This window comes from Dermacentor variabilis, chromosome 2, assembly GCF_050947875.1.
Source record: "Dermacentor variabilis isolate Ectoservices chromosome 2, ASM5094787v1, whole genome shotgun sequence".
Classification (NCBI taxonomy): Eukaryota; Metazoa; Arthropoda; class Arachnida; order Ixodida; family Ixodidae; genus Dermacentor; species Dermacentor variabilis.
Window position 1 is genome coordinate 151,408,873 of NC_134569.1, and position 25,277 is coordinate 151,434,149.

The following is a 25,277-nucleotide window of genomic DNA, read 5'->3' on the forward strand; positions in this document are numbered from 1 at the left end:
GAAACTCTAACGGTACATTGCGCCGATGGCCGAATCACAACATTATTTGCACCACGAAGAAGAGCTCCACTGTAAGTTGTAGTAAGTTTGCGTAGACAAGCGCACAAGCCAGCGTGAATAATGGAAATAGCTGCTCCCGTATCAAGCAATGCTAGGACTCGTACACCTTCTACACACGCAAGAATAAAGTATTGGCCGGGCACGCTGGAGGAATTGTAGTCTGTGCGAGCCATGCAGCTTTCCCTCCAAAAACTGCACCATCTAGTTTTCCGAACGGTAGTCAGGAGTGCGGGTGGCCGGTTTCAGGGGTGATGTCGAGCGTCGGAGAGGGGAGGGTGAGCGGCGGCGACCTGGACGGTAGTTGCCAGGCGCCTCGGAAGGTGGAGAAAGTGAGCGTAGGGAGAGCCGGCGCTGGTAAGGACTCGGAGGAAGCAACGGGTCTCTCTCATAAATATCGTAGCCACGGCGTTCGTCCTGTTGTTGTCTTCGGCAAAAACGCGATATGTGCCCCCAAATACCACAATAATAACAAATGGGGCGGGGCGTAGGACTGGTAGTGTAAAATCCTGTGGCAGGCGGACGGGGTAGTAGAGTCGCCAGATGGTTGGGGCCTGTAGAAGGAGCAGGAGACGCTGTCCGAAAGAACGCTAGTTGCATAGCCGCAACCTGAGCATACGAGGTGGATGGCGAAGGAACGCCACAGCTCGCAACGCAGGTCGAGGACAGCTCCTCTTTGATGATGTCGCGCAGGCCAGGAATCTAAGGCTGAGGCTGGAGAACGGGAGGACTGAGCAGGCCACACGCTGGGAGCTCTTCGCATATGAGAGTCCGAATCAGCAGACGCAGGTCGGTATCCGACGAAGGAGGCGCGCCACCGGCGACAGGTTGTAAACGAATGGCCTGCAGTGCGTCGAGGTGTTGGCAAGTCGCGATCACATCGTTTACGGTATTTCGATTCTTGATCGCCAGTGCTTGAATACGACGTGGGCAATGCCCTTCAGGATGTGACGAACACGATCAGATTCCGTCATTGTGGCGTCAGCACAGCAACAAAGGGCGAGGACGTCCTCGATATAAGAAGTGTATGTTTCCCCGGGAAGTTGCGTGCATTCATCAAGCTTTTTCTTGGCAGCCTCAGAGCGAACGTTGGGAGCGCCAAAAATCTGCCGAAGCTGGTGTTTGAATGCCGCCCAGTCAGGCAAGGTGCCCTCGTGGTTGAGAAACCAAGTCCTGGCAACGTCAGTGAGGTAGAATGCGATGTTGCGAAGCTTGTGCATGTCATCCCACCGGTTAGACTCACTCACGCGGTCATAATTGTCCAGCCAGTCATCAACGTCGTCACTACGAAGGCCAGCAAACATGGTGGGATTGCGCTGCCGCGTTCTGACGGTCCATGAAGGAACGGCCGGTGGGGCAGAGATGGTGACGCCGGAGGCTCCTGGAGGATCTTCTTAGGGCATGCTGGCAGAAAGGCGGAGCAAGCGGCGGCCTGAACTAAGCTCCAGGGAAACTCGAAGGCGTTGAGGACCAACGGATCGAAAGCAGCCACCACCACTTGCGAGACAGCTGTTAAGCCTCAACGGTTTATTTCGCAGCTCGCGCGCTGAAAAAGATGACGCTGGCCATGATGATGAATATATTGTAACGTAGCTTGGAGACGGAGTGTTACAAAAGAGACGTTTCTCTTTAATGACGGGTCAGGAGAAGAGCGTGCAGCCTACGTACTCCGTCTTTCATGGCACCGACCTTTGCGCGCGCCGTTCAGCGGTGCGGGAGCCCTACATCTTTGTGTCAATTGCCCCCCCCCCCACCCCCCATGCGTAAAGCGACCGTCTCGGTCGCGTCACAAAGTTCTTTCAGCGACATAAGAAATGGAGCTCCTCAGGTGCATCTCGGCGTTCACGTACGCGCATAGTATGGTTTCATGCGCACTACATGAACAACTTCAGCGCGAGGACGACGACGGAGCGAACCGGGGTCGGAACTGCAGGGGACGACTTCGTAAGTCACGTCACTGAGGCGGCGCGTAACCTTGTAGGGACCAAAATACCGGCGGATCAACTTTTCTGAGAGTCCACGGCGACGAACGGGCGTCCAGACCCACACGCAGGCGCCGGTATGGTAATGGACGTCGCGTCGGACCCTGGTTGTATCGAAGGTTGTCGCTATGCTGTTGGCTCCGGATACGATGCCGAGCAAGCTGGCGTGCCTCTTCGGCTCTTTGTACAAACTCTTCCGCGTGTTCGCTGGTCGGGCTATTATCAGCCAGAGGTAGCATGGCGTCAAGTGTTGGCGTGACGTGGTGCCCGTATACAAGATCGAACGGCGTAAGCTGTGTAGTCTCATGTACAGCAGTGTTATACGTGAAAGTCAAATAGGGTAAAATCTCGTCCCACGTTTTGTGATCTACGTCGACATACATGGAGAGAATACCAGCCAGCGTTCTGTTCAGACGTCCAGTTAATTCATTAGTTTCATGGTGATACGCAGTGCTCTTGCGGTGAGAGCAATGCGTCAGCTGGAGGATGTCCTGCATAAGTTCCGCTGTAAATGCTGTACCGTGGTCGGTGATGACAGCAGACGGTGCACCATGTCGTAGGACGATGTGGCGTACAAAGAACTTGGCCACTTCATACGAGTTTGCTTGAGGGATAGCTTCGGTTTCGACGTACCGGGTTAAGTAGTCGGTAGCGACGACTATCCATCTGTTACGCGAAGAGGTCAGTGGGAATGGCCCAAGTAGATCCATTGCTATTTGTAACGGTGCTTGAGGAGGGTCTACAGGATGGAGAAAGCCGGCCGGTTTGACTGGTGGTTTCTTGCGGTGCTGACAATCGCGGTAGGTCTTCGCGTACCATTGTACAGAAGAATAAAGCCGAGGCCAGTAATACTTCTGTGGTATCCTTGCTAATGTCTTAGCGAATCCCAGGTGTCCCGCGCATGGCTCATCGTGGCACGCTTGCAAAATATCTTGGCGCAGCGCCTATGGCACGACAAGGAGGGACGTATTGGGACAGCTTCCGCAGTTTTTCCTGCAAAGGACGTTGTTGTGCAAGTAGTATGATGATAAGCTGTGTACGAGCGAGCGGGGTAAAACACCTTCAACTCCTTGAAAGTGCTCGATCAGCGGCAGCAGCTCAGGGTCAGCGCGCTGGTACTCAGCCATTTTTATGGAGTCGATAACGCCGACAAATGACAAGTCATGGTCAGGATCCGATGACGTCGTAAGGAGTGGTGCGCATGACAAACAGTCAGCGTCACTGTGCTTCCTTCCAGATCGGTAAACAACTATAATGTCGTACTCTTGTAGGCGCAGGCTCCAACGTGCTAGTCTGCCTGAAGGATCCTTGAGGTTGGCAAGCCAGCACAGCGCGGGTGGTCACTGACTGCCTTAAAGGGTCTACCGTCCAACTAGGGTCGGAAATTACTAATTGCCCACAAAACCGCTAAGCATTCTTTTTCAGTGGTTGAGTAGTTTTTCTCAGCCTTGGTGAGACTGCGGCTTGCATAAGCAATGGTGCGTTCCGCACCAGCTTGCCACTGCACAAGAACTGCGCCGAGACCAGAATTGCTGGCGTCGGTATGAATTTCAGCGTCAGCGTCTTCGTCGAAATGAGCAAGTATTGGGGACTCTTGCAAACGCTCGCGCAATTCATTGAACGACTGCTGCTGCTCGTCCGCCCAAATGAAAGGCACATCGTCGCGTGTAAGCCGTGTCAGAGGCTCAGCAATTCTCGAGAATCCCTCGACGAAGCGCCTATAATATGCGCAGAAACCAAGGAAGCGTTGGACAGCCTTCTTGTCTGTGCGTGGTGAAAACTCGGCGACGGCAGCTAACTTGTCGGGGTCTGGTCGGACGCCTTGAGGACCAACGACATGGCCAAGAAATTTGAGCTCTTGGAACCCGAAGTAACATTTTTCAGGCTTGATGGTGAGGCCGGCAGTATGGATCGCAGCGACGACACTCTCGAGTCGTGCGAGATGTTCGTCAAACGTGCTCGAGAACACGACGACGTCGTCCAAGTATACGAGGCAGGTTTGCCATTTGAGTTCAGCAAGCACGGTATCCACATCCGCTCAAAGGTGGCAAGTGCGGAACCGAGACCGAAGGGGAGAACTCTGAAATCATAAAGCCCGTCAGGTGTCACAAACGCTGTTTTTTCACGATCCTGTTCATCAACTTCGATTTGCCAATACCCTGATTTAAGATCCAACGAAGAAAAAAACTTGGCATGTTGTAGACGATCCAGTGCGTCGACGATGCGTGGCAATAGATAAACATCGCTCTTGGTGACACGGTTCAACTTTCTGTACTCTACACAGAAGCGTAGTGTGTCGTCTTTCTTTCTGAATAACACTACAGGGGAGGCCTACGGGCTGGTGGACGGCTGGATCACGTCGCTTTGGAGCATCTCTTTCATCTGATGCTTGATCGCTTCCCTTTCCACTGGAGACACTCAGTAGGGATGCTGACGGACAGGGCGTGCGTACTCGTCCGTAATGATGCGGTGCTTTGTGATGGACGTGCGCCGCACTTTAGATGACGTTGAAAAACAGTCCGCAAATTCATTCACGAGACTCAGTAGACGATCTTTCTGGTGGTCTGGCAGAGCGACATTAACGTAAATCCGTTCTTTTAGGCTGGGTAACGCAGATTACTGAGACGATGCGGTTTCAAATGTGGTAATGTCAGTTGCATCAGTGATTTCGCGAAGGAATGCGATTGTCGTTCCTCTCGGTACATGCCGATATTCGTTGCTAAAGTTTGTTAGCAAAACGACTGAACATTTGTTTCGCACCTGAAGAAGCCCTCTGGCTATACAAATGTGGCGCTCAAGAAGCAGGGGCATGTTCGCCTCAGAAATTCCTTCGGCGTCGTCCTCCATGTAGCATCAGACAAGGGTAAGCACGCTGCTCTTGGGTGGCAACGTGACGTGATCGTCAGCTACGCGAAGCATGACGTAATAATAATAATAATAATATTTGAGGTTTTACGTGCCAAAACCACTTTCTGATTATGAGGCACGCCGTAGTGGAGGACTCCGGAAATTTTGACCACCTGGGGTTCTTTAACGTGCACCTAAATCTAAGCACACGGGTGTTTTCGCATTTCGCCCCCATCGAAATGCGGCCGCCGTGGCCGGGATTCGATCCCGCGACCTCGTGCTCAGCAGTCCAACACCATAGCCACTGAGCAACCACGGCGGGTGCGAAGCATGACGTCATGGTCGCTGTCATTGCTGTTCGCTATGGCTTGCGTAGTAGCGAAGCTCACTCTAGACTCTTGCAGGTCGATGATGGCACCGTTTGCCTGAAGGAAATCCATGCCGAGTATAAGGTCCTTTGAACATTCAGGAAGAATGACGAAGTCGCCGATGTACGTGAAGCCCCGAATGTTGACACGCGCCGTGCACCGGCCCATTGGAGTTATGAGATGCCTTCCTGCAGTACGAATCTGAGTTCCGGTCCATTGCGTCGAAACTTTATTCAGTGTACGCGCGAGATTCTGCCTCATAACAGACGTGTCCGCACCCGTGTCGATTAACGCTGTGACTCCGTGGTCATCTATGGTAACTGGTACGTCGCAGGATACTGACACAGAATTACACTGCTTTTTCTGCGTCTCAATTACTTCATATCGCGGTCGTCGTAGTGGAGGATCTTCAGCGTTCGCAACGTCACCAACCTCGCCTCCGCAGGTCGCTGGACTCAGTTCTCCCGGAAGGCAGGGCTGGGTGAGCGACGCCTCGTTGCTCTCGGCGTGAAGAGGGGGCTGGAAGACCTTATTCGGGCGGGTGACGGTGACCGGGGTTCACGGAATCGTGGGGCAAACGAGGTCCTGGTGCCCGCGAGGTAGGCTTCAATCTCCAGGGGGCGTTCACCATTGCGCGGGCACGGCGCATTCAGTGAAAATCAACGGAGCCCAGCTCGGCGGTAAGGACACGCCCTGTAGAGGTGATCGGCTTCACCGCAATGAAAACACAAGGGCCTCCGGTCTGCGGTGCGCCATACGTCGCTCTTGCGGGGTGGTCTTGTTTCAACCATGAATGGCGTGCGGCAAGGCCTGAAGTCGCCAGTTGCTTGTTCAACGGCGCGCACACCATGAAAGTCCGAGACGTCGCTCACATCGCGAAAAATCGGGGACAACGAACTTCGCGTTGCTTCCGCATACGACATGCGAGGTTGTGGCTGCCGTACCTCGTGCTGGGGTGTCTCGCTTCGCTGTGGGACTGGGACTGCCAGCCTGATTTCCTCCCGGACGACCTCAGCCAGAGCGAGTCACTGTACCGGTGCTGGAACCACCTGAAGCTTTTGGAGCTCTTCTCGAACAATAAGCCTAATGAGGTCCCGCAAGGCGTCGGTATTGTCCAAAGGCATAGCGAGAGGGTCACGCGACAGTGTCGACACGTCGCGGTTGTACTGCCGTGTTCGCTGCTGCAGTGCCTTCTCCATTGATATAGCTTCCGCGAGAAACTCTGCAACGGTCTCTGGTGGGTTGCGTATTAGGCCACCGAATAACTCTTGTTTGACACCGCGCATCAAGTTCCTGAGCTTCTTTTCTTCCGGCATGAATGGATCCGCGCGTCGGAAAAGTCGGCATATATCTTCAACAAACATTGCGACGCTTTCGTTCGGCCGCTTTACTCTCGCCTGAATTGCAGATTCAGCTCGCTCCTTGCGATGGAGGCTGGCGTATGTGCCGATTAGCTGCCGTCGGAATTCGTCCCATGTCGATAGGGCCGCTTCACGGTTCTCAAACCATGTCCGCGCATAGTCCTCGAGGGCAACGTAGGCGTTGCGTAGCTTGCGCTCTGGAGTCCAGCCGTTGTAGTCTGCGACACGCTCAAAGTGATCGAGCCAGTCCTCTACATCCTCGAAGGTGTCCCCATGGAAGGTCGTGGGGGATTCGCGGCTGGTTGAGGACGACCTCGGTCGGCGCGGTCGAGGCAGAAGATGGAACCGACGTACTCATCCTTCTGACTTGGTTGGGTGGCGGCTCGTGCTCAGGTGGCAGTCCTTGAAGTCAGCGGTTTGTCCGTACGTACACAGGAGTCAGCTCGACCGGACTTCGTATTGGGCTTGTAGACGGTGTTCAATCTGGGAGTGGTAGCATGTACTCAGCACCTCCACCAGAAAAATGTAACGTAGGTTGGAGACGGAGTGTTACAAAAGAGACGTTTCTGTTTAATGGCAGGTCACAAGAAGAGCGTGCAGCCTACGCACTTCATCGTCTTTCATGGCGCCGACCTTTGTGCGCGCCGTTCAGCGGTGCGGGAGCCCCACATCTTTGTCAATATACAGATGAAGAAGCTGAAGGGGTAATATAATGTTCACACTATTTATTTATTTATTCATTTATTTATTTATTTATTTTGAAATGGGGTTTATTGCAGCTCGCAGGTAGCTCTTGATCACGAGTCCTAGCGCTTCACATCAGCAGTCCGAGCTCGGGTCTCGCGCCGCAGTGGTGGCAGTCTGCACAGTGCCACATGCATATTACCCTTTGCAATTGCCCCCGCGGCGAAGAGGAGCCATCCTGGCGACCTAACGTGATGGTACGATAAGGGCATCGTGGAACGGCTTCAGGCGGCTGATGTGAGTCGTCTCACGGCCACGGCGGCGTTTGTCCGAAGATGGCGTCAGCGGTTCAACCACTTAATTCACAGGCGATGTACACGCGACGATCCGGTACGGACCCTGATATTTCGGAGCAAGCTTTGGGCTAAGGCCTAGAGCTTGGAAGGGCAGCCGAAGCCAGACGTGCGAGTCCACGGCGAAGGACTATGTGGGCTGATCGTTGTCCTGGCCATCTTTGTGGATTCCTCGGGTATCCGACGGGAACCAGCGAGCCAGTTGGCGGCACTCCTCAGCTTGGCTAGCAACTTCGGAAAGAGGGGCGAATTCAGAGGCAACCGGGTGATATGGTAGTACGGTGTCGAGGATAGTGGATGGTTCACGTCAATAAAGAAGGAAAAATGGTGAGAAGCCTGTGGTAGCCTGAATGGCGGTATTGTATGTGTACGTCACAAAAGGGAGGACATCGTCCCAATTGGAATGATCAGACGACGCAACATGGTGAGCATGTCACCTAGAGTGCGGTTGAATCGTTCCGTTAGACTGTTAGTCTGTGGGCGATACGCCGTAGTGGTGCGGTGAATAGTGCGGCACGCGGCGAGTAGCTCATTAATAACTTCGGGCAAGAAGACACGGCCTCGGTCGCTGAGCAGTTCTCGCGGTGCGGCGTGCCGTAAGATGAATGCGGCGACATCGCGAGCAGCAACCTGAAGCAAGTGCAGCAGTTTCGGCATATCTTGTGAGGTGGTCTACTGCGACAATTATCCAACGATTTCCGTTAGCAGTGCATGGAACAGGCCCGTAAAGGTCAATGCCAACCCGATCAAAAGGACGTGCAGGACACGGTAAATGTTGCAGAGGGCCTGTCGTATGAGATGTCTTGCGTCGCTGACAGGCTGCAAATGACGGAATGTATTTGCGGACATAAAAATACATGACGCGCCAGTAGTACCGCTGGCGGAGCCGCTTGTAGGTTTTCAGGACGCCAGCATGAGGTTGTTGTGGGTCGGCGTGGAAATACGTGCATACTTCGGAACGCAGATGGCGAGGGAGGACTAGCAGCCATTTGCGACCGTCCAGCTGATAGTTTCGGCGGTACAAGATGGTGTCCCGTAGCACGAAGTGGATGGCTTGGCGACGAAGGGTTCGAGGGCATGTAGCCGTTGAAGAACTGCTAAGAATGTCAATGAGACACACAATCCGCGGATCTTTTCTTTGTTCAGACGGCATGTCAGTAACAGCAAGCGTAGCAACCGGGCACTCTATGGATGAAGGTGGCGTTTCGTCGGATCGCATGGACGAACGGGAGAGCGCATCTGCATCAGAATGTTGGCGCCCGGATCGATAGATGACGCGAATGTCAAATTCTTGGAGCCAAAGAGCCCAACGTCCAAGACGGCCCGTCGGGTCTTTCAGTGACGCAAGCCAGCACAGCGCGTGGTGGTCTGTCACAACGTCGAACGGACGGCCATACAAGTAAGGGCGAAATTCGTTTAAGGGCCAAACTATAGCCAAACATTCTTTTTCTGTGACAGAATAATTGGTTTCTGCATTCGTGAGGGCGCGACTCCCATATGCAACCACACATTCCGGAAAGCCAGGCTTGCGTTGCGCAAGGATGGCTCCAAGACCAACGCCGCTGGTGTCGGTATGAACTTCGGTAGGTGCACTCGGGTCGTAGTGGCCTAGAGCAGGTGCTGAGGTAAGCAGACAACGCAAAGTTGTGAAGGCTTGGTCACATGCCAGAGTCCAGTCGCGAAAGTCACCAGGGCCAGCCAGCAGCTTCGTCAGGGGAGCGGTGATGCAGGCAAAATTGCGCACAAAGCGTCGAAAATAAGTGCAAAGACCGACAAAACTTCGGAGCTCTTTCACTGTAGTCGGCCGCGGAAATTTTGCGACAGCACGAAGTTTGTCAGGGTCGGCAAGGACACCGTCTTTGGACACGACATGGCAAAGTATGGTAAGCTGGCGGGCTCCGAAGCGGCACTTCTTCAAGTTGAAGGCCGGCGGTGGTAAGGCAAGTAAGGACTTCGTGTATACGAGAAAGGTGAGTGGTGAAATCAGGGGAGAAAACTACCACGTCGTCTAAATAACGCAAGCACGCCTTCCATTTGAGGCCTCGTAGAATATTGTCCATCATCCTTTCGAATGTGGCGGGCGCATTGCAGAGGCCGAGTGGCATTACTGTAAACTCATACAGGCCATCAGGCGTAATGAAAGCTGTCTTCGAGCGGTCGGACTCATCCACTGGCACTTGCCAATAGCCCGATCGCAAGTCCAAAGAAGAAAAGAATTCGGCACCATGAAGACAATCCAGGGCGTCATCTATGCGCGGTAGAGGATAGACATCTGAACAATAGGGTTGAACAATATTGTTGCAGCCAAGCTGCAACAATACGTTGCAGCTTGGCCTCCTCCTTAAGAGGACGCTCGGATGCTCCTATCTAAATACATGTAGAAGATGAATTAGTTTTTCTCGGCAACCACTGCACAAAATTTGATGAGGTTTGTTGCGTTTAAAAGAAAAACTTACTGACTCTACTGTCTTCTGGTTTCGAATTTTTCATTTAGGTTGTCAAATTTTTATTAAAGATTGGCACAAATCTCAAATTTTCAGGAAACGAAATTATCACGTTTAAAACTCTCTAACTCAACAATGAAAAATAATGTCACAATTCTGTGAATCGCATCTAATAGTACATCTACAGCGGACAAACTTGATATCTTACAAATGAATCTCAAACAATTGAGCATTATTGAAATACGGCTTTTACAGAACCCTTGTGCACTACGTAACTAATTCACGTAAGATACAACTTGACATACCGAATTTGTCCGCTTTGACTCTTAGAATAGATGCCATTTGAAGAACCGCGAAATCTGTTTTTGATGAACAGCTTTTAGTTTGTAAAGGTAGTGCTTCTATTTTTTTCGCACTTTCAAATTTTTCAAACTATTTTGAACAACATTCAGGCCCTATATCGAACTTCCGCTTCCAACAGATACTAGAAGTTAATTTTATCAAGTTCAACAAATTCCATTAAAAGTAACCCAGGGGTTATCTTAGAAAAACGTTTCTGCGTTCTACATTTATTTGAATAGGCCGCGTCGGAGTTGGGCCCGAGCTAAAGCTAGTAAAAAATAGTAAACAACACCTCTCCGGTGGAATGACGGTCTTTGCTTTCTTTAGGGGCGGTTAATTCGAATGTTCCCACTGTAAGCTTTGCTGTCGTGTTTCAGGCTCGTAGTAGTGGCACCATGGTTCGTCCCCGATCACAATTGCAGACAAGAAGTCGTGACCCTCATTGTGATACCGGATCAGATGAGTCAAGGCAGCGCATACCTTCTGGCGGTGGTTCAAAATCTTGGGAAACCATTGCGCACGCAAGAGCCGATGACCGAGATGTTCATGAATTATGGTGTGAACCGAACCGCGACTGATGTTCACACGCTCTGCCAGTTCATCAATATTTATCCTCCGTTCTTGTCTCATCAGCTCATCAACTTTTGCACTTGTGTTGGGGGTGATTGCACGATAGCTTTGGCCCTGTCTTGGATCGTGTTCGCAACTTTCATGTCCTTTTTCAACCGTTTGCTCCAATGATTCACCGTGACCAATGAAATGCAATGTTCAACGTACACGGCAGCCATACGGCAAATAATTTTTGGGGGGGAAACGCCTTCAGCTGTCAAAAAATTCACAGCACCCCGCTGCTCAACTTCTGAAGTGTCCATTACATCCCGCAACCATGTTCAACACAGTTTATGAGAGCATTAAAGAACTTTTACCCTCACATCTGCGTGTCAATTTTGTAAATGAAAGATGCCTGTGCGCTACGCGCATGCCGCACAGATAATGAACCGAACCATTATAGCGCGGGGTGGGTAGGCTCACTTTTATTTAACTCGCCCTCGTTCATGAGAAATGTGAAGATAGAATGGAATATACAAATGCTTGATAAAGGGCAAAAAAGTGTCACTGTAAAGAAAGTTCACTGCACGTATACACAAAACCTCGCAACAAGATATTTAAATATACGTATAAGTCTCCAATAAATCTACGTATCTAAGAAAACGTGACTGTATAGAATGCGTCAAACAAGGCAAATAAACATGTAGCGCAATCACAGATTCACAGAATCCTAGATCCCGCCCCCATTCCATCCACTCCATTCGATGTATCGCGTTCGACGGAAGGCGGCGCGCTTAATTTCTCCCCGCTTTTCTCCTTTGCGCACGCAAGACTGAGCCACCATCGTCGGCTCACCCATTCCACCCCCCCCGCCTACTCTTTCACTCGCACATACAGCACGCGGCGCGCGGTCACGACGTTAATGCCCTGAGACTTCATACGAAACATGATGGCGACGGCGACAGCAGGAATGCGCCTGGAGTGTTCATATAATTGCTATCACAATATAATAATAGTATCCGGCAACCGAAGCGTGCCGCGGCCGATTACTTTCCGCAAAAGAAGTAACAAACTGTCACCATGCGACAATTCGCTGCTCCGCAACAATGTTTTTTTTTTCTTTTGTGGGACGGGGGCACCGAAATGAAAAAAAAAAAAAAGAAAGGCAAAGGAGAGTATGTTGGCCACGATCCAATGCCTACTTTGGGCACCTAATGTGGCTGCCGAATGAATATCGGAAGAAAACGTGAGGCGCTTGGTCCACCGAGAACCATACGCATACTGCTCTGTATCCTGCACCGGCGAGACAAGACTTTCAAGAGAGGTTGCGCTCAAGCGAACGCGGTGCAATCCGTCGAGTCCCCACAGTGATGGCGGCGAGCGACCATTGTTTCTTTTTCTGGTCTGCTAGCCAGAAAGCGTCCAAAACTTCCAGGCGAAAATCCACTCGGCCAGAGAAAACCGAACGCGCACCGAAGTACGCCGCGCGGTGGTTTCGGGGCAACACAAGAAAAACGCATGCGCTCTGGCAGCCCGCGGGTAGGGTAGCGAGAATAAAAAAATTTGAGAGGCTCAATGTGTCCTCACGAATAAAAGTCAAATTAGAAAAATAAATAAGAACGTAGGTACCCTGGCTCGCTTTAGTGTCTTGACATGAATGCTTTGGCGTAGGTGAAAAAAAATATAGCGAGATACGATGGAGACAAAGCGTTGTGGTGGTTCATTTGTACCGTCATATCGCATAAAAAATATTGGTATTTTTTATGCGATATGACGGCACAAATGAACCACCACAACGCTTTGTCTCATCGTATCTCGCTGCGTGTTTTGTCAACTTGTCTGATAGTGTGTTGATTTGGCTTGTCTCGTTGTATGTTCCGATCTAAGACTTTAGAAAAGTCAATGCACCTTTGGCGTCAAGTGTTTATAACAACATTAAGCCCACAAAGTTCCGGAAATGAAAATCTAAAGCACGACTTTGCAAATATCAATGCACCTTTCGCTTCAAAAGTTTATTAGAACTTTATACCCAGAAAGTGTCAGAATTGAAATCCAAGCGCTCCCGATTCCGCGGCCTCAGCGAGATGCCGCGACAAGCCCGCCGCCACGCCTTTGGAACTTTGTGCTAGGATGTAGCTCCTTGCGTTACGATATGTGACTCCCGGTGCATGGGCGTTGCCGCGAAATCCAGCCCGATTTCGCAATGTTGGCGCTAAAATGCTTTTTCGAGCGTGAAAAGGACATTCTAGACAAAATCGAGCATGATTTCCGGCGCCGGGGGTTGTTTTGGCCGGCGGCGCATGGACAGCACGAAAAAATTTTGGGGGGGGGGCTGAAGCCCCATAACCACCCCCCCCCCCCTGGCTACGCCCCTGCATTGTGCATTACCGAAACCTACATAATCATGAACAATTTTCCGTGCCACGAAAGTATACCAGGCAGCATTGCGCATTTTTCTGCCCGACCTTGCTACATTAAAGACTGTGCTATGGCTCGACTCCAAAAAACATGTAATAAGTATTCTGCCTTTATTGACATATTTCAGCGTTCATTTCCTGAGTCTTGTATAAATGTATATAATCATTTTGTATAATCAACTGCCTGTCACGCAGCCTCCTCGTTTTTCTGTTTCCTTGTTTGTTTCTCCATCTCGCATTGTTTTGTCTACTACATGTGTCTTCTTTGTACATTTTGTATTGTGTATTACTCTTTAAGTGCACCAGTACGAAGGCTCCGCAGCTGTTCCTGGGCACTATAACAAACATTTGATTGATTGTTTGATTGATTGATTGATTGATTGATTGATTGATTGATTGATTGATTGATTGATTGATTGATTGATTGATTGATTGATTGTAAACCGAGCTCCCGGCCTCTCACGGGGGGGGGGGGGGGGTGGAGAGGAGTTCGGGAAGTTCTGGGCGTAGTAGCGGTGCACTTTCGGCTTCGCCGAGTTAACGCATCAGATGCAATGTAAATACCTGCCTATGTGTTTACTAAAATCTAGTTATTGTTTTATTGAAATGTAGAAATAAAACTCCAAGTACAAACGTATACGGCATCCTATCTCTAATGGAGGAGGAGCAATGACGATGGCGGCAGCTGAATAAGACAAGAGAGAGGCAGAGATACAAGCTCTAATGATAGGCTGGAGATGTTAGCCCGGCTGATCGTCGGACATGAATAATACAAGTTTCTATTCCAAGTAAGCTTGAGAAGATACGCCAGCTTGAGAAGATCGCTCACACCTTGCGATCAGGGGAAGAAACTTTAGGGAAGCGATGGCAGATGCAAGATATGATAATAATCCTGTTGATTCTGGGTGCCCCTTCGGACGTAATCGGAATTTTGATGCCCGTAGTACGTAAACTGCCGTCCGGCTGCACGAGCAAGAGTCGCGGAAAATGGAGTGCTGGTGCCACTATTTGGGAATGTTTCTTTTACTCAATCAAAATTTTATGCAGGTTCACAATTAAAAAAACTAGTTTCAGAATGTCAATGAAAGTTGGCGCACCGTCACTTCTAAACATTATAGGCAGTACTTATTAAATTGCAAACGAATATAGAGTTGCCTTGGGAAAGACAGATTCTGAATTATTCACAAGGTGAACTTAGAAATACTAACATGAACAACACTTCGAGCTTTGCGTCTTCTTTGACAATCATGTTGAGCCTTGGATTGCTGGCATATGCATCACCATTACTGGTAATGGACATGATCAGTACCACTACTGGTACTTTTTTCGTTCGCATGGGGTATCCGTTTTCACTTATCTATTATTTTCTCTTTCTGCATTTTCTATTAGCGTAGGCTTTCGTATTCTTTGCATCCTTAGGCGAGAAGGTGATCAACTATCCTGTCATATTTCCATTTCAATAAAATAAACTGCATTGCAAATGTCAAAACTTGTTGCGAATGAAAAAAAAATGAAGAGCATTGTCATTGGTACGGGTTCCCAGGGACTTTTTTCGCAACAACATCAGCTTTAATAAGAAAAGAAAACGCACTCTGTTCTTCGTACTGTAAATATAAGCACATCGCTGCAGTGATGTGCTTGGGAATTCGAGAAGTGCAGCTCAAATTACTCTGTGGCAACCGCTAAAATAAACATTACGAAACAATAATAAATTTGAAGCATGCATCTAAAACGCATGGTGACGGAAAATTAGATGACAACGTGACTTACGGCGTTGAAACGGCGACAAGGAGGAAGAGAAGGATCTAATGTCCGGTCATCCAAATCAAGATGTCCAAATATTTAATTCACCCTGTCTTTTTATTTTTTGTCCGTTTCTAATAACCACCCAATTCTTGGCAATCTCCCTTTGTGGGTATATGCCTCCTTCCTTCATATGAACAAAAGCAACAAGATAGAGACGAGCTTGCACAGAAGAAGCTGATCACCGTTGCTGGGTGAACGTTCTCGTCCTTATGACTCACTAATCTGATTACCTGAATTGTAGTGTGACAACATGTTTAAGAACTTTGCCGCATCAAAAGCAAATTTCTGAAACTTGATCGGTCTGTTCGCAGCCAGCAATGTTCGACGTAAAAGGAACAAGGTATTAAACACATTGTTCTCAGACAACATTGTCTGCAGAACAATGTCATTACGAGAGCACACGTTAATAAATGGCAATACAGTCGTGTCGCTGGCAACTGCATATAAGCAAGGAAACTACATCAAGCTTCATTAAGGAATGATCCACGGCGAGTTCAGGAAAAACCCTCAATGACTCGTGTTTGGCGTCCGTAAGCTGCATGTCAACGGGAAGCTACCAAATTTTGCGGGCCACCGCGTTGACGACAACGAAACAAGAGTGAGTGTAGAGCACCGAGACGAATGGCAGCTTGAAAAGTGGGGCTTTCGAGACGGGGCGACCTCTCTCCGGCGCTCAGTGTGCGTGCTGTGTGTTCGTGGGGGGGGGAGGGGGAGGAGGGGGAGGCGACGGGACGCCCTGAGCGAGGAGCCCGAGAAACCCAGCAAAGCGGCCCAAATATCGCAACAAACTGCGGCTGTTACTCTTCCTTGCAGCACTACAAACCTGTCCCCCCCCCACCCCCATTCCCACAACTCCACCCCCGTCGCACTCACGCCCCCAAAATGCTATGACGTCAGCGCAGCGTTCTACTTTTCCAATCTCCCGGAGCTGTGCAGTGCCGTTAGTGGCTCGGAACCGCGTTCCCGTGCTGTCAGAGGTCCGAAACGAGCGCGGGTTTTCCCGAGGGCACGCAGCGCTTCGCGGCTCGCTGAGCGACGTGCGTGCGTGCGCGCATGCGGGCGTGTGAATGTGCGTTTGCTTGTTTCCGCGCACCCGTGGGGTGTTGAGGCGGTTCCTGCTTTGCCGACGGTCGTCCGTTGCCCATCTTCGCGTGCACGCTCTTCTGCCTCGGCTCAATGGAGACGTCTTCGAGGCGAGGGAAATCCGTTCCCGTTTAAGAAAGTCGGACCGTGACAGGGCAGGCTGTGAAAAAATCTTTGAAGCTCGTTCAAAGGATACGCGAGGGTGTACGCGTGTAGATCAGGACATGGCCTGCATGCAAGAGACAAGGCGAGTTCCTCCTCGCTTATCCCCTCTCACTCCGCTCGACCCTTCCCACCCACCCACACTCACACACTTCATTGCTATCTCCGCTACGCTAAGGGGCTTGCGGCAGGAATGGGGGCTGGCCCACTAATACGGGCACTCTACCGTAAAAAGAGAAAACAGGCTGCGCAAGAAATCGCATCTCCCCCCCCGCCCAGAAGAAGAACGAAAGAAGAAAGAACCGCACGATGAAAAGCAAGAGACGTGTTGTATGTAGCTAGCGCGCGCACGACCCGGACTCGCGGCGATGACGCAAGCGTGCCGAAGCCATGAAAGCAGGTGTGGGGAAAAAAATAGAGTCAGAAAGACAAAAGACGGCACCGACTTCGTCATCTTGAGAGTTTCAACCTCTCCACACCTCCTTTCCTCTTTTTGCCATTTCCCGCGACCTGCTGTCCTCCTTCGCCGCGAAGACAATGGTGCGGTGTAATTGGACGTGCACTACATATTGTGGCTTTGTTAAGCTCCAGGTTGGAAGGGCAAGGTACGACACGGGACTGGGACAAGAGTACGGCCGTGATTAATATCGGTTATGTGCTGGGGAGAGTGAAGGGAGCGATTTTGCATTCTGAATCAAGAAGCGATGCGGTTGTATCACATTCCCTTCTTTGTTTTTCTTTTGTATGGTATCGGGCCTCACTCGAGACACTGATTTTATCAATAAAAGTTTCTTTCTCTGTGTCGGCAGCGTCTTAACTTGCATCCTCCTAACCATGGGCACTCGTCCCCTGCGCCTTTGCCATTCTTATTCCAGTTGCATGTTAAGAGTTTGAAAAAGCTTTTTAATAAAAAAAAATGGGCAGACTCCACCCCAGTTGGTTTCTAGGTGATGTGAAGCATGCTTGGTTTGGCACAGCATGGTTGTTATGGATCGTAACTGTTCTGCAGTGAATGTTAATGATCTTTCGAAGTATTGGAGAACTGATGTGGAGTGCAGCGCATAGAGTATTTGCTTGTTATCGTGATACCCAGTGCCCCAATGTGGTGTCAAAGAGGTTTATTGAAGAGCGGCACATACATAAGGGCACATAGCCAAGTTGCCAAATATGTTAATTGAAGAGCCGCACACATTCAGTGCCACATAACCAAGAGAACGACCCACATTTTTTTTCTTTTTTACTGCTCTACCTTCGGGATCAGCCCACGGCAACGGCCAGTTAGTCGTTACAGAAATCTGCATACAACTCGCCAAGAATGCTTCGCATTAAAAGGGGGCAGCTAACGTCACTCATTACGATGAAAATACGCGACGCAAGTTTCAATGCACAATCGTAATATTTTGAAGTGAAGTGAAGTTTATCCTTCTTTTCAAGGAAAAGAGGGGACCGGGACAAAAGGCGGGACAAAAGGCGTCTCTCCTGACGAGGCCTCGGTACCCACACCGTTGGCAGTAATATTATAAAGGCCAAAAAAATGTACATAGAAGGTGCTACAAATATGTCAAAACAAGGCTGCAATGCGCACAGTGAAACATAATTAGGGAAAAATACAAGCATGTGAAAGGTAATGCGTAAGCACTCAAAGTCATACACATACAAATACAATGCATACATGACTGGTAAATTAAGACACAAAAATGGCACTACAGTGCTTGTCCGTTACAAAGATAGAGAGAAGCATATGTATAAACAAACAGTAGATTACAGTTTTTTACATTTGAATTTCGCCTTCAATCAAACGTCGTTTCGTGTTTACCTTGAACACATTTTTTGATAAGAAGAAATCATCAGCAAAGGGAAATTCGTTGAGGGCGTTGGGTACTTGAAAGTTTAGCTTTTGTCTACCATAATTCGTACGCGATCGCCGGACTCGTAGTTTTAGCTCACGGAGGTTGTAATTTATAGTACTGTCAGTAACAGAGTACAAACGGCTTCGATGAATGTATTGCAACAGCCATAGATAGTACACTTGGTCTGCTTGTAGTATGCTATGTTCAACAAACAAGGGTTGTGTACGTAATTTTTATGGTGCACCGTAATAGCCCTCAATAGCACGCAAGGCTCTTTTTTGTAGTAGTAGTAGTTTATGGTAATTTGAAGACGTGGTTGTACCCCATAAAATATTACAATATGACAGTTTTGAGAAAAACAGTGCGTTACACATTGATACCTTTAATCAAACAGGCAAGAGTTCAGAAATCCTAAAAAGCAGACCAACAATTTTGCATTGCAGGTGAAATTCGCATTTCACTTGCGAATTCCACCTGTGCACGTCTTGGTATAAATTGACAACGTTTGCTGACTTGCCACATTATCAGTGCCACGAAAAGCGAGTTTACAGAATATGCAGCAGTGATTCCTCGTCGCTGTTCTCTACTATTGTGTAGTTCGGGCATTATTTATCAGTGTGCATGTACGGCAGGTCCTTGAAAAGATGCTTCTATACTTAAAAGGCTCGTTTGCTCAAATAATCTGTATGAAAGGGACCTTCCAAAGCACCTGTTTGCTATATTTGAAACAGAACAGCGTGGTTTTGACGGGGACAGCAGGGAGAACGACACGGACGAGCGCTGACTTGCAACTGAAGTTTATTGCTTCGAACGAAGAATATATAACAGCTCCGACCAACAGGAGAAACAAAAAAAAAACATACATATATTCACAGTCAATCGCACATGCCTCACTGAACAAGGGTGATAACTGTAATCATCATACCCCCCCGATAAAAATGCCAGTTCTTTGGACGTAATCGATAAGGAGGGGCTACTGACGCATGCGTTTTTTGACCAGGCGATGTGCGCTGCTTCGAGGATTTCACGCGTTAGTTGATTACTATGTTTACTTAAAAGTTGTGTTCGAGCGAAATGGGGGCGGCAAGCCTTGCTGTCGCAGTCTCTACAGTGGATGCCAAGATGCCCTTATACAGTATTATGCACGTTGTTGTTGCGCTCCTTCCGGCGTTCGTTCCGTGTCTATCTCCCTGCTGTCCCCGTCAAAACCACGCTGTTCTGTTTCAAATATGGCTTACCAACTCGTCCAAACGTCCGTTTTAACCTGTTTGCTGTTTCTAGCGCATTAGAGCTTCGTGGTGTCTCGACGACACAGACTGCGTAAAACTCTGTCATTGAGGATGAAATCCAATATTAAGAAGTTTTTAAATTCGTAAGTATTTATCTGCCTGCCCAATGATAAGGTTGTCCGTCTTTCACGTAAGACGAATGCAATGGCTCATACCCCATAAATCATCCCTCATAGCCCCGTAAGCAATGGCTCATATCTACGTAAGGCAGAGGCTACAAGTACTCAGCAAAGTGAAGCGAACAGTACATGCATTCATTAAAATCACCCATACAACACACAAAACAGCGTACATTTCACTAAAGAACAAGCCCAAAACAAGCATCTGAACCAATGAAGCATTGCATACCCCCCTCAGCGTTTGTAATGGTGGTTTCGCAACAGCATCGCTGGACATCCATGTTGATAAGGACAAATAAGAGTTGATAATTGTCGAATCATGTTAGGTAAGGTTGATAACGACCAATGAAAGTTGATAAGGGTTTATGCTAGTTGAATCAAGTTTCACAACATTGATAATGACACCTGGCTGTGTGAAGATTAGCAAGTGACACAATGCTTACGCCTGCTTAAACAACTCCCGGAGGAGTTCCTGCATGATTTTTTTTTCTTTACTGTGCAGGAGAACGGAGCTCACCCGCAAACGACGTAGGAAAAAGGTGATGAAATTCTTGAGTGCTCAAACGGTAAAACTTTCTAATCAAATATAAATGTTTGGAAAGAAATTGTAAATATTGCGTGTTTACCTCACCTCCTCGTGTTCACCTGCATACAGTAATCATCACATCACCCCAGGTCTTCTCTTTTTGGCAGGTGCTATGTGCGACCTCACCTAATGAAAGCGTTGGGTGTGGTTCCGTCTTTTAAGTAGTGGAGGCTCTCCTCGATCTCAGTGGAGCACAAGCTTTCCGTTCTCCCTGGAAATGTGCACAGGACGCCGGGTGCACCCGCCTGCAATTGAAATGTTCAACTCCTGGGAGCTCCAGTTCTACTAACCCTACAGCTCCTGGTACCTCAAGCGCCCCAGTTTGGACTGCCAACAGCCACCAGCGTAATCCCCAAATCATCACAGGACTTTGCGGTGACGACATTGAGGATTGTATCAACAACTACAACAGAGTAAGCGACTATAACAAGCAGGCAGACCTCGAGCAGGTGGAGAAAAAATTGGCTCCTCAACCACGAACAGGAAATTACCGATTGGGCAACATTTACAAGGTCGATCTCATTTCCACAGGAGATATGACAGATCTTCGACACTACTGTTGGCCGATCTGATGCGGCCAAAAAGAAGCTGGTCTACCGCTGCCAAAACGAAGGTGAATCGTACACTTCGTACATTACAGACACCAGTAGCAACATGACACAAGCAGAACGCATTCGCCACATTTTGAAGGGAATCAGCCCCGTCGCATTTAACGCTTTGGTGGTGCGAAATCCCACTTCAGTTAGTGACGTCATCACTGCATCCGAGCGGCTTGACGAGCTTCACTTCCTTCGGTTACCGCATACCTGCGACAGTCTGTATACAGACTGTCGCAGACCCTCAAATACACGCAAAATTGCCGCGCGACTGGCCGGTCGAGGCACTTTGCGTGTATTCGCGGGCTTCTTTTACACTCGGAAAAACACTTCTATGCAGCACGTATCGAACAAGAGAAAACTGTGTCGGGAGTTTTTTATGTTGCTCTACAATTTCCTTATTGGCACTCTTCATCTAACTATAATATCTGAGAAGTTGATTAATTAATTAAGACTAATGATCTAATTACGCTGAATGAAAAAATAGTAATCTGAGTATCTCCATGCAACGGCAAACAACATTACCTCGGTTCCGTTCAGTTACGTGGCAAATGCATATGATTATGTTTGGCTCAAGTTACGTGAGACACCTTGAATACATGTCCACGGTTGCTGAATTGACGCAAGAAATGTATTGGTGTTATAAGAATGAGCTGCGTTTACACGAATACGACAGTGGGGCTTTGCTTCACCTATACACTTTCTCAGCAGTTTCTTGCAGATTCTGCGTCTCTGCCAAAGCAGACTGAAACCACATCATATGGGAGAGCCCTCAGAACCCCCTCCCCTTTCCTTACACAATTATTAACTAGTGAGGAGCAGCGGGCGGCCTTGCACGGCTCCAGGCCCGGCCTTCAGGAGGCCATCCTGGGGTGGGCTAGAGGGAAGCGGAGACCCAGCCCGAGTAGTCTCTCCTCCATTTATTCGCTTGCCCTTTCCCCTTAAAGAGGTACAAATAAAGTTTTCATTCATTCATTACTTCCAGCCTCCTTAGCCAGTGGTAAGGGCGAACGCCCTTACAAATGTTCGTCCGTGCCGTTTCGTCATGTTCGGCGTCTGTTTGGCGCTCGCCACCATCATCACGTACCATTCTACAGCTGAGCAATAAATTAATGATGTGGTGAACAATAAGGCCTTTAAAGCGTTCCGCATCGTCAACGCACCAGCAGTGGCGATGTTGTGGCTCCATCTACTAACCGGAAATCAAACCACTTTTTACGCCTCGGCTCGGCTCGGCTCTGTAGTCTTAGCAGCGTCAAAGCAGACAGCTGATCTTAAAGGGGCACTAAAGCGAAGCAATAAATCAGTTTAGACTAATGAAGCATTCTTTGAGAACCCTGCACGCAGTCATTTAAAAAAAAAATAGTTTGATTATCAGATGAGAAAAGGAAGGTCCAAGTATTTGAATTTCGCGCCGAAACCCCAGAGCCGGTACGTCAGCGTGACGTCAGGGATTCCAAAGTATGTTTTCGCATTTGGGTCGCGTTGGCTGAATAAAGGTTACCGAAACTTGCCATGTTTAATATTTAGTTCCTTTAGAACACAATGTAGTCAATCTTTACCGCTATATACAATTAGTAGGCCCTAGAAGATGCCATCAATATCCAAGACGTCACAGCCCCCAGGTTCGGGAACTTAAGTAGGCGTCGCCACCCGTATTTCGTTCTTGCGCGTTTTCTGGCTTACCAAACGTCTTATCGTTGTAAGAGTGCTGTTCTTGGTGTTGTATAACGCTGATTTACTGATGCCGAAGGAATCATTTGTCACTTTAGTGTCCCTTTAATGATTGCGACAAAGCGTACCTAATGCTTGCCCTTAGCGTGAGGTGAGACTAAGCGATGACGGATTGTACCGCTTATTTCTTGCTGTTGGGCGGACGGCCAATAAGAAGTGCGAATTCCGATCGAAGTGGGGAGTCGGCGTTGTATGCATGGGCGCTGCCAAGCTGTCACATATCACGGTTAGGCTGACTATTACACTTATCGGCGGCAACTTCCTATAACTGGAAGGTCATCGCAATTGTGGCATTGTCATTTGCCACAAGGACTCGATGGTCTGGTTCGCTATTCGGTGGTAGTCGTATCAGGCGCGTGTTACACGTGCGGTGGCTACCAGCCAACATCAAGCAAAATCATTCTACCTCATTCAAAACTTCTCAAAAGGAGCGTCGCCAAGTTTGGTTCCAGGAAAGATGTTAAGAAATCATGCCCGCACCTTGCACAGCAGTGTTTTTCGGAGAAACTTGACCGCCTGAAGGCGTCTGCCTACCCGGACCACATTTTAGTTTGGCTGGATAACGCAGAAGTAAGAAGGATTAGGAAACAGTCTTCCTGCCAGCAGCGACGCGAAGAACCAAAAAAAGAAAGTAGTAATACCGTACATTCATCGGGTATCGCACAACCTTAAGAAAGCAAGGGCTGAGCATTGGAAGAGCAACCAGTGTGGAATGTAATTTCGTTCGGACTATGGCGGATGAACGAATCTGTGAATTGAAATTGGAAAAATCGACGACAAGATTAACTACGACTGTGTAGGATAGAATGCCCACTGAACCCATACGAGGAAGAAAACCAGCTGCGGCTGAGAAGCATATGGAAAATAAGCTTGGCAATCAAAGGGTTGACGCGCACATAAAGCTAAGTGCACCGGCGTTTTCGAATTTTACCTCCACGGGAATTTTGCCGCCTTTTCGAGCAGCGATGTAGCAGCAGTTCAGCAGTAGAAAGCAACAGAGACACAGCCACCGTGTCGGGTCACTCGAAAATACTCGACTGACTTGTAACGCCCCCTTGAAGTGCGCCAAGACAACTTTCCGAACGCTCCTGAGAAGACAGTTCAAGTACAACAACATAGCATCATGGCACCACGCGCCCCCACTTGCCCAGGAAATCAGCCAGCTAGGAATTAGTTTTGTCAGAACAATGCAAGCACAGTAAATACCCGTAACACCGTCCAAGAGCGAATACGGCGTGCGCCAGTAGACGACTTCGTGCAGGTCACACCATATGCCGGAGCTTTCATACGCTCGCGTCTCCGCCACGCTCGTCGACCATCATGCTCATCAACCAAGAAATCCTTTCCGACATAAGATAACGAGCGACGGCGTATTAAGACCATTTTCTGCCCCTCTTGATTAGTTCTAAGCGTTCCGATCCCTCCCCTTTCTCAATGTTGCGAGAATGTACTGGAAACAAACGAAGTGCCCCCTCTTACTCTTTGATAAATGATGTTATAGAAGCACTTCACAACGTGTATATATCGCCTACAATGAGTTGAAACCATATAGTTTGTGTGCAGAGGGTGCTCATTCCTGGAGGTATTGCCTGACAAGAGCATCCCATTAATTCATAACGTGGCAAATCTTGCTGTGCACGCGGAAAAAAAGGAAGGAAGTCTGTCTTTTCACTGTCGCACACTGTCCGATGCCAGACTTTAGTGCTTCGCGAAACTTGCACGGTGTCATGTCTCTCATTACCTCGCGGCAAATGCGTCGACCAGTATCACATGCCTCAACCATTCCTCTACTAAATCGGGACTGCTGTGTTTGGGTCATCTGAGCCTCCCTTCACAGAAGTCCGGATCAAGAGAAGCTTGTATTGCCTCACTCGTGTCGGTGTTGGTGTTGCCGTACGAAAAAATCCAAGCCGCGCGAAAGTAAAAATTGCTTGTTGGGTTGCGAGACCACCAGGCTAACCGATTCAGCCACTGCCGGTTCACCATACGCGACCTTTAAAGCGAAGTTTTATATGCATAAAGAAACAGGCGCAGCGCCAGACGCAAGTCAAACACAGGCGTCCCCTCGCTCCGGAGGAGGGAAAGGGTGTGATCGCGTGTTCGCTCGCCTCGCGCTCGCCGTTTCCCGCCAGTAGTGTTTTAGTTGAGCGTGTTTACGCTCCGCTCAGCAGCTAAGCGGAGCGGAAGCGCGAATGCGCATGCGTCGTCAGCTTAGCCGTAAGCGGGCTAGCGAAGCGAGGAACACGGTCCGCTGAGAAGCTGCCTGAGCGGAGCGTGCTGCGCAGCGGTTTGGCTAGCGCTGGCGTCAGAAAGGATTGGATTGGATGCAGAAAGAAAGCGCGCTGGCTAACACGTGGCGTTCCTCAAGACGGAGCTTTATTTTCCATTGGATAAAATGGACCGGTAACGCATTACAAGTGCACGTCTAGATACTTCATGGAGAAATAAGTTATGTATATACATATATGCGTTTTACTGTATAAGAGTGATCAATAGGTGTTTTTCTTTTCTTTCATTACCCTGAATTTGGCCAGGGGGCGCTGCAATTACGAAAGGTCCGCTCCGCTACGCTAAACGTATAACTAAAACGTGAAGATCGCCCGCCGCTCCGCTGTGGCTTAGCGGGGCAGCTCGGAGCGGAGCGTACC